At 37.0% G+C, this 8,565-nt stretch overlaps 1 pseudogene; it reads left to right on the top strand.

Moving 5' to 3' along the window:
* The first annotated feature begins 4,142 nt into the window (after positions 1-4,142).
* On the top strand, positions 4,143-5,217 carry LOC122085732 (annotated as a pseudogene).
* The last annotated feature ends 3,348 nt before the right edge of the window (positions 5,218-8,565 follow it).

Below are 8,565 nucleotides of genomic sequence, written 5' to 3'. Positions count from 1 at the left end.
CCGGATCTCAAGGGACGAGCCTCCAACCTGACCACAAGGCCTAGTCTCTTGAATAGCCATTTATGGGCCAAGCCCCTTGCTGGGCCATTTTGGGATTGAGCCTCCTGCTCTGCCATCTTGGGGCAGAGCCACCTACTCTGCCAAGTCACCTCCAAAATTTTAGATGTGACTCTGGAGATCATGCGCCACCAACTCAATAGATTTTACCAATTCATTGAATCATCAACAGATCTTATCCCTCTTTGTGTAAGGAAATTAACCAATTAAGGACTTTCCAAATAAGGAGTCCATGACCAAAATAATAGCATGAAATCAGGGACGGATCCCTCAATAAGATCCTATGTCCTTGGAAGAAAAGGATATTCATGGGATCTACTCTGTAGGACAAGGAATCAATTTCCTTATCAAACACTTGCCAAGTACGGACTCTCCATAAATTGCCACTATCCCTTACCTATAGATAGTCAAGGTAAGCCTCTGAAAGAGGGGATCAATTCTTTTTACTTAGAATTTCCTTGTTGCTAGTTTTTTTACTTTGGCATTAGAGAGTCTCTCACTGGATCGGGCTGGCCCTCTCTGTTTATTGTTTTTCTGCACAGGAGCATCTATCAAATTCAGCTCTTACCCAAGAATTCTCCCAATTAGATTTCACCGTATCACTGATAAATCTTCAACTTCGTTATCAGAGTGGACATGAAGGTCGTGCGGGTGGAAGTGCATTGGGTGGGAGCTCTTGTATACAACGTGATCATCAAACACTTCAACGTTGCGATAAGCGATTGGTGTTGCGAGTAGAGGAAGAGGAGCTTGATGACGTGAAGACAATAACGAATCTTTTTTACCAAGCTAATGGAGCTGTGGGCGAGGATGTAGAGGATGGGGATAAGGACATTGATGATAATGGTTGACAACCAATCATGGTTTACATGGCCTTTAGGAGGTCCAAAGCATCAAACGTATCACCCTAGTACTCAAGAGTGGTTGGTTGTGTTTGGAGATTGTACAATAAGGAGCAGAGCAAGGGAAATATTCCATACACTAGCCAAATGCCCAATTTTGAGGCCCACACAGTATCATTATGGATTTTTTGAGTATACACCTTTGCCGATGTATCCACCTCATCCTACCTGTCCACTAGAGCCTATCTATCCTTTAGGGTTGAGCTATCAATCATAAGGAGACAACAGTCAGGGGAGTTATAGTTGGAGTCTACCTGTAGGAGATGTTAGTTAGACTAGTGAGAGTAGCATGTCATTCTTCTTCTGATAGTTCTGGTAACCCACTCTGGTATAGTTCTAGCAGTAACCACTATGATGGGATGATGATCACTAACGGTCATACATATGATGGGCCACGACATTGGTTGGTTGGGGCTAATGTGGTATCAAAAGTAATTATGTGGTATCAAAAGTAATTGGTGAAATGGGGCACTAAGCCAACCCTTAGTAGGAGGTATCAAGTTCAAGCCTCCTGGCCATCATCTTCCCTCCCTTTATAGAATAGGTACTAATAAAATATAAAAGAATGCACAATTCAATATTTCTATGCATTGCATGCCATTTTATAAATTTAATTATGGTTGGATACTTGAACTAATAAAGTTAATTGAAATCTACTTATTGTTGTAGATTTGCATATTACAATTAGGACCAAGTTTTCCTAATGCCATGATGAATGAATCCATTCACTGTGGCGCATCGCAACCATGAGCAATAGGGGGAGAGAGGTGGGGAGTGATGGGGGTCACATCTAGACCATCCCATCATTCAACCACCAGTGAAGGAAAACTTTGTCCTTACAATTAAATGGGTTTCTCAATGTTTACGTTGTATTTTTATGGAGTCCTTTTTTTTGTTTTTGTCAAAAGTATCTTATTATACTATGATGATTGGTATGAATATCTAATTTTTTTGATTATGTTTTCAATTATCCAATTTAGTATATTAAAACATTTGACCTTTCATCAATGGATTTTTTAAAAAATATTCACAATTAGAATTTAATTATTTAGTCCTTATTTTATTACTTTTTTAAAAAAATTTATTATAACTTTAGTGAATAATATGTGGACTTTTTTTACATACTTATTGTAAGAAATATTTTATTTATGCAATATTTCACAAAAAATATATTTTATTCCCAATTATGACTTTTATATTGGGCTTTTTTTTTATTTTATTTTAAATTAAAAAAAAATATATATATATATATATATATTACAATTATCCATTTTTAATATTTGATCTTTTTTTTTATTATTATTATTGGTTAGGAAGAAGGTTTGTTAGGTTAGTTAGGTGACCCTCCTAACCTAAGGCAGATGGCACAAGGAAAAATGTTGTGGCAATGCTAAATGAAGGACAGCTATCCGCCTTCCATCAAATCTCATACTCAAATTTAATGATATATCATTATCCTAAATGTATTGGCATACCTTCAATATCTATCCATACTTGTGGAGTCATACTTCTTATTCATAGGCTAATTTTCAGTGCTTTATTTGTTATACGGCAAAATCGGTATAATCAGCTTGATTAAATATTGATGTGGGCAGGGAAGGGAATCTTATGATTGAATTTATACCCGTCTGACCATTGAATTTATACCCGTCTGACCTGTGGTTTTAAAAATTGAATTAAACCGGTTAAGGTCGCTCAAATTGAATTGGTATCCATCAAGACTGATCCCTGATATTGATTCGATTCATACCGGTCCACTTGTAAAGGGTAAAAATAAAATGATTTAAAATATTAATTATAAAAAAAGGATAAATTCGTCCAATCTAATCCTATCCTTACCGATACTAATGTGATCCGTATCAATATCGGTAAAATGGTAAAATTATGTGCTACCCACATGGGGTTGGGTAGTCTAGGTGACGTCCCTTCCAAGACAGATCAGGTAAATTAGTTCATTTCCATGTACTCAGTGGACCAATTCTATTAACAGTTTGACTGTAGTACCCCAGATCAATAGGATTTATTTATTTATTTTTTTAATCATCACTCATTAAAGGTTTATATCACATGGTTTTAAAAGAAAAAAAAAAAATCATACCTATGTTATCGTGCAATACAACGTGCTGGATCGTATTGGATTTCTCAACATGATAGGGTAGGATACATTTTCAATAAATCTGCTCTTGTTTAATGTAGAAGACACGTCAGATGGTTAAATTATAGCACACATTCAAATGGCAGAATCGACTCATCAGTCGAAGCAAACATTTATATCATGTGTTCTAAAATAAATAAATAATAGAAAGATCTCGTACATATTTCACTTATCGGAGTTTTTGGTTGCTTGAAGAAGGCAGGCTCTCGAGGTTGGAATATTGAGTTATGTGATATAAACTATAACTTGGATATGGTCGAAGACTTGGAAGTAAGATCTGATTCGAAGAGTATTATTAAAGAAGAATAGGTATATTGCTGGTTCAGTTCCATAGATTAAAATTTTACAAAAATAGTAAAATCGATGTTTAACAATATGGTTTACTCCAAATCGATTCAGAATAATCTAGTGCATACTTAGAGAAACGCTGGAGTGGTTCCAAGGCAGCACATAACATACAGAGTTCATCAATTATCACTTGCTAATACTCTACATATCCCAAGTCTAGCTTCTAAATCATCTCCCTTGGAACATTGAAAAATAAATGCAGGGTTTGCAACATATGTTGGACAAAGGGTACTGATAAATAGAAATGTGGATGGATTCTAGAGATATGGTTAAGTACTTAAATCAATGTAACCAGGCTGGATGGTTATGGGAGTAGCTTCAAATCTTGTTATCAATTTCTCCTATGAATACAATGATGGATGTAACGATAATATTTTGTTGTTTTTAGCTCATAGGTTAGCTCACACGGCTATAATTAACAAACTTTTTATTTTGTTTTGTTTCTATTTTCATTAAAAAAAAAAAAATGATGGATAAGGTTTCATGTGGCACTCATAGTATTGCTTCTTTTGTCATCACTAATGAGGGAAGGCAACATTTTTTAAGTTTCATAACACGTGCTCCACGTATTAAATTTTTTGGCGCTATCCACATGAAACTCTTAACTCAAGGTTGGTTAGGCTTAGGCCTTGGAAACACTATAAATATCCCTACTTCTGCTACGTTGTTTACTCATCCATCCAATGCACATTTGCATCTTTTGTCACTCTCTCAAGTCTAAATGGGTACTGCTCTCAAAATGTTACTCCCTTCAATCCTATTAGCCATCACTTTGGTCGGAGTTGTAGCCGGTAGGTTTCCGGAATCCATCTTGAGTGAGGGTTGTGGCTGTGCACCCAACATTTGCTGTAGCAAGTGGGGGTATTGAGGCACCACCGAAGATTATTGCGGTGACGGATGCCAAGAGGGTCCTTGTTACGAACTACCTAGCAATGATCTTGTGGTGGCTGATGTTGTGACACAGGATTTCTTTGATAACATAATTAATCAGTCCTCCACGTCCTGCGTTGGCAGGAGTTTCTACACCAGGGAGGCATTTCTCAATGCCCTTGATTCTTATACTCACTTCGGCACAGTTGGCACATATGACGACTCTAAGCGTGAGATCGCTGCCTTTTTTGCTCATGTCACCCATGAGACTGGACGTGAGTTTTGCACAATTTCATTTTCCTATCTTCTAATTATGCACACTAAACACTAATGCCCTTTGGAAGATCGTAGTGTGAGCTTGTTATTTATTTATTTTTTATTTTTGTAAATTATTATGCAGTTTTAACTTTAATCTATTGTAGAAGACTTTAGTACTAAGCTTATGCCTTCTTTTTGTGGACATGTATAGATTTCTGTTGCATTGAAGAGATAGATGGTGCCTCCAAGGATTATTGTGACTCGACAAATACACAGTACCCTTGCGTATCCGGCAAGGGGTACTATGGTCGTGGACCGCTCCAGCTTTCGTGGAACTATAATTATGGGGCTGCCGGTGACAAAATTACTCCTAGTTTCAATGGTCTAAATGAACCTGAAATTGTGGCAAACGACGTTGAGATTTCTTTCAAGACGGCATTGTGGTTCTGGATGAATAATTGTCACTGGAAAATAACTTTTGGCAAAGGATTTGGGGAGACAATCCGTGCCATTAATTCCATTGAATGCTATGGTGGAAACCCTCCAGCTGTGCAAGCTCGTGTTCAGTATTATGAGGACTATTGTTCCCAATAAGGGGTGTCAGCTGGTGACAACCTTACCTGCTAAGATTCTAATTTCTCAACTGTTTTTACTTCCAAGCTCTTGTACTTTCAACCTCTAGACTATGTGGGGAACAATAAACCGTAATGTTGCTAAATAAACAATCTCTCTCTCTCTCTCTCTCTCTCTCTCTCTCTCTCTCTCTCTCTCTCTCTCTCTCTCTCTCTCTCAGAAATTAGAAGCATTTCTTGCATTGGAATGACCCCCTAGACTTCAAAATTTCATTTCAACTTTGATTTGTGAGATGTAAGAACTCAAATCTGAAGTTTTAAAGTTCAGATAAACTTTGATCTTTAAAAGAGCTTATTTAACATTTAACCCTCTAGTTTCTAAAAAATAATTTATGCAGAAGTTTTTTCACTGCACGGGAAGATTCATCACTACATCTTAGAGTTCAAAAAACCCTACAGGCATTAGAACCTTCCCAAAATTCTCCCATACCCCATGCACATCTATGGCCCACTCAGTGAATGGAAAAGCTTAGGAAAACTCGGTCCAATAACTAATATAATATATCTTAATTTAGTAAAAAACCAAAAACCAAAAACCAAATCCATCTTTACCTTTCAGAACTAATTTTCAAAGTTCACCCTCCAAATATAAGTGTACCTAAAAACTCCATCTGAATTGTTAAGAGGTCAAATTATTCTTTATGACAAAAATACTCTTAACATTGTAAGATTTTGGTGGACTTTCTAATATTGGCTCCATGTGATTGGGGAACCCATGTCCATCATAATGCTAAAAAGTTCAACTCAGAACAATAATATTTAGTGATTTTTCTCATTGTAGACTCACTTTTGAGCAACTTATTTTATGTTTCGGACTGCAAAATGACTAGCAAGATAGACGTGGATAGTGGTGACGCATCTTTATCACATGAACCCATCCATGTTAGTCACGTGACAAGGAAATCAGTTGGCAGTGTGTCATCAATTTGATGGATTCGGATCCTCTCCAACACACCTAGTACCTCAATGCACACTGGAAGGCTAGAAGAACTTGGGTAGGCATCCAAGTTCGCCCAGCCTTTTGATGCACGCTGAGACATTAGAGAGGCTTCTGATGCTCAACTTGAGTGGCAATTAGATAATTTCTCTCTTCCAAAAAATATATATATATATATATGTATTTCTTTTGGAATTTAAATGGTAATTTAATTTAAATTATTGTAATATTCGAATTACCTTTTGGTTTCTTGTGTCTTTTTATATTTGACCATCTTTCTATCTTCTTGTATGACCCCTCATATGTTTATCTCTATGTATTCGCATAATCTTTTGTATATTTACAAATATTACTTAATATGGTCTCTTCATTTTTAGGACTTTATCTCTTCAGCTTAGGGACTCTTTTACTTCACTTTATGAGTGTATTTGTCTTCATTTTGAGGGACCTTATCTCTTCCTCTTCTTGTGAGAGACTTGAATGAGGGACTTTATCGCTTCATGTCTTTTCTTAAAGTTTCTATTCCTCTATAAATAAAGGGGATCTCTGGGCATTGTACACACCAATTACCAATTACAAAGTTCACACAAGTTATGGTGTGTTGTGAGGATTGAGATATTGTTTTACTCTTATTTTAAGTGTCTCTACTTAAGCGTATTTTGAGTTTATTTTATCTGTAGTTTGAGCATAACATTGGAGTACTTGAAGGGGTCTAACAGTTGAGAGCACAACTACTAGGAGTGCCATTGGGCTGTTTCATCTTGGAGGCCGATACTTAACTCAACCGGTTGCACCATTGGGGGCGTCTACAGTCTTAAGGAGAGTGACAAGTGACATGACTCAGCCCATCTATTTTGCTAACGTATTTTGTTATAGGATTCCTAAGAGTTCGTGATTCAAAGGTCTCTTGAAAGCTCAACAACCAAAGATAAGTGTGCTCTCTCAATATTTTGATACACCATTTCATCTACAACTTCCGAGAGAAAACAATAAAAAGTAAAAGAAATTAGAAACACATCCACTACTAGAACCAAGAAATGCATTTGCTTTGGAATATCCTTCTCGACTTACGTACCATGGAATCTAAATTTCTAAGTTTCAAAATTGCAATGGAACTTTGATTTGTGAGAAATGAAAACTCAAATCTGAAGTTCTAAATCTCAGATGAACTTTGATTTTTAAAAGGGTTTCTTTCATATAAATCACTTTTAGTTTCTAACAAACAGATTATATGATTCATGTGGTTTGAAAAAATAAATAAATAAATAATGGGGCTGCATTTTTTAAAAACAAATCTACAAATTCACCCATGTATAGAAACGTCATTTTATTTTCACTCTAAAAAGCATGCATAGCAATGATGAACATGCCTCCTTGAATGTGGTTTAAGTTCTCTTGAGTAGATTTAGGCTCTCCTGTAATTCAAAATTCGCATGGAACATTTCTCTAAGGTTTGCTGGATCCGAGCTGAGATGGTCAATCAATGAGCTATAATTTATATTTTGCTAAATCAATCGTTTTCGTCTAAATTTGATGAACTAACCAAATCTAGACCCGGCCCATTTTCAAATCGGTCAGAAAATGAACAAAGGTATTTATAAATTGGAGTCGACATCAATTGGTTGACGTTCAATGAAGAACAGAAAATATCGACTGACATCGATTGATCTTCATCCAATGTCAATCCGAGCACACTGAAAGTCAACTCCTTGAAGTATCAATCTCAATGTCGGAGCATAACAATTTGACCCTTTTAAGTACCAATCCCTTGAAGAATTTGACAAATTGTTGGCTTGATCTTACCCATTTGAGTACCCTTCAAAGTGTCACTTCCCTTGTACTAGAGTAGTCAGACTAATGATGTTACACTCATGTCCTGACTCAGTCTAATTTGAACTATTGTGGTAGGTCTCGGTCCAGAGATCAGAAGCGCTGCCAAGTTTTGGCTCACGGTCACCCATTGCCAAAGGAGGATAGATGACTCCAAGTGTTCGTGCATCGTGTGTCAATCTAACTATAGGGGGTTCGTACCTTCCGATCCCAGACAGTAAGTGATCCGACTCCTCACACATAAATCCCAGCATGTACCGAAGTTTTCAAAAGACCACGAGCACAGCCAAGGGCAACCACCTATGCAAGACCAGCTATTGGACCACCAAAAATATGCCACCAAAAGCACTAGGGCTGAAATCCGGTAGGCTGTTTTCGGTAAGCCATACAAGCAACTGTCAAGGTTCCGATGCTCGTGGGTCCCGTCACTCGCATCGTAGTTAGTCTCGGATGATCCCAAATCATTCTCCACATCTTCCTCATAACGTGAGCACATTACGGCCTACGTAGTATGATTGTCGGGCTCCGAAAGTTGTATTAACCTGATTGATCTTAATAGAGTTCAACCAAATGGAC

This window comes from Macadamia integrifolia, chromosome 8, assembly GCF_013358625.1.
Source record: "Macadamia integrifolia cultivar HAES 741 chromosome 8, SCU_Mint_v3, whole genome shotgun sequence".
Taxonomy (NCBI): domain Eukaryota; kingdom Viridiplantae; phylum Streptophyta; class Magnoliopsida; order Proteales; family Proteaceae; genus Macadamia; species Macadamia integrifolia.
Note: the sequence above shows the minus strand (reverse complement) of the source record. Positions and strands in the feature narration are given on the sequence as shown.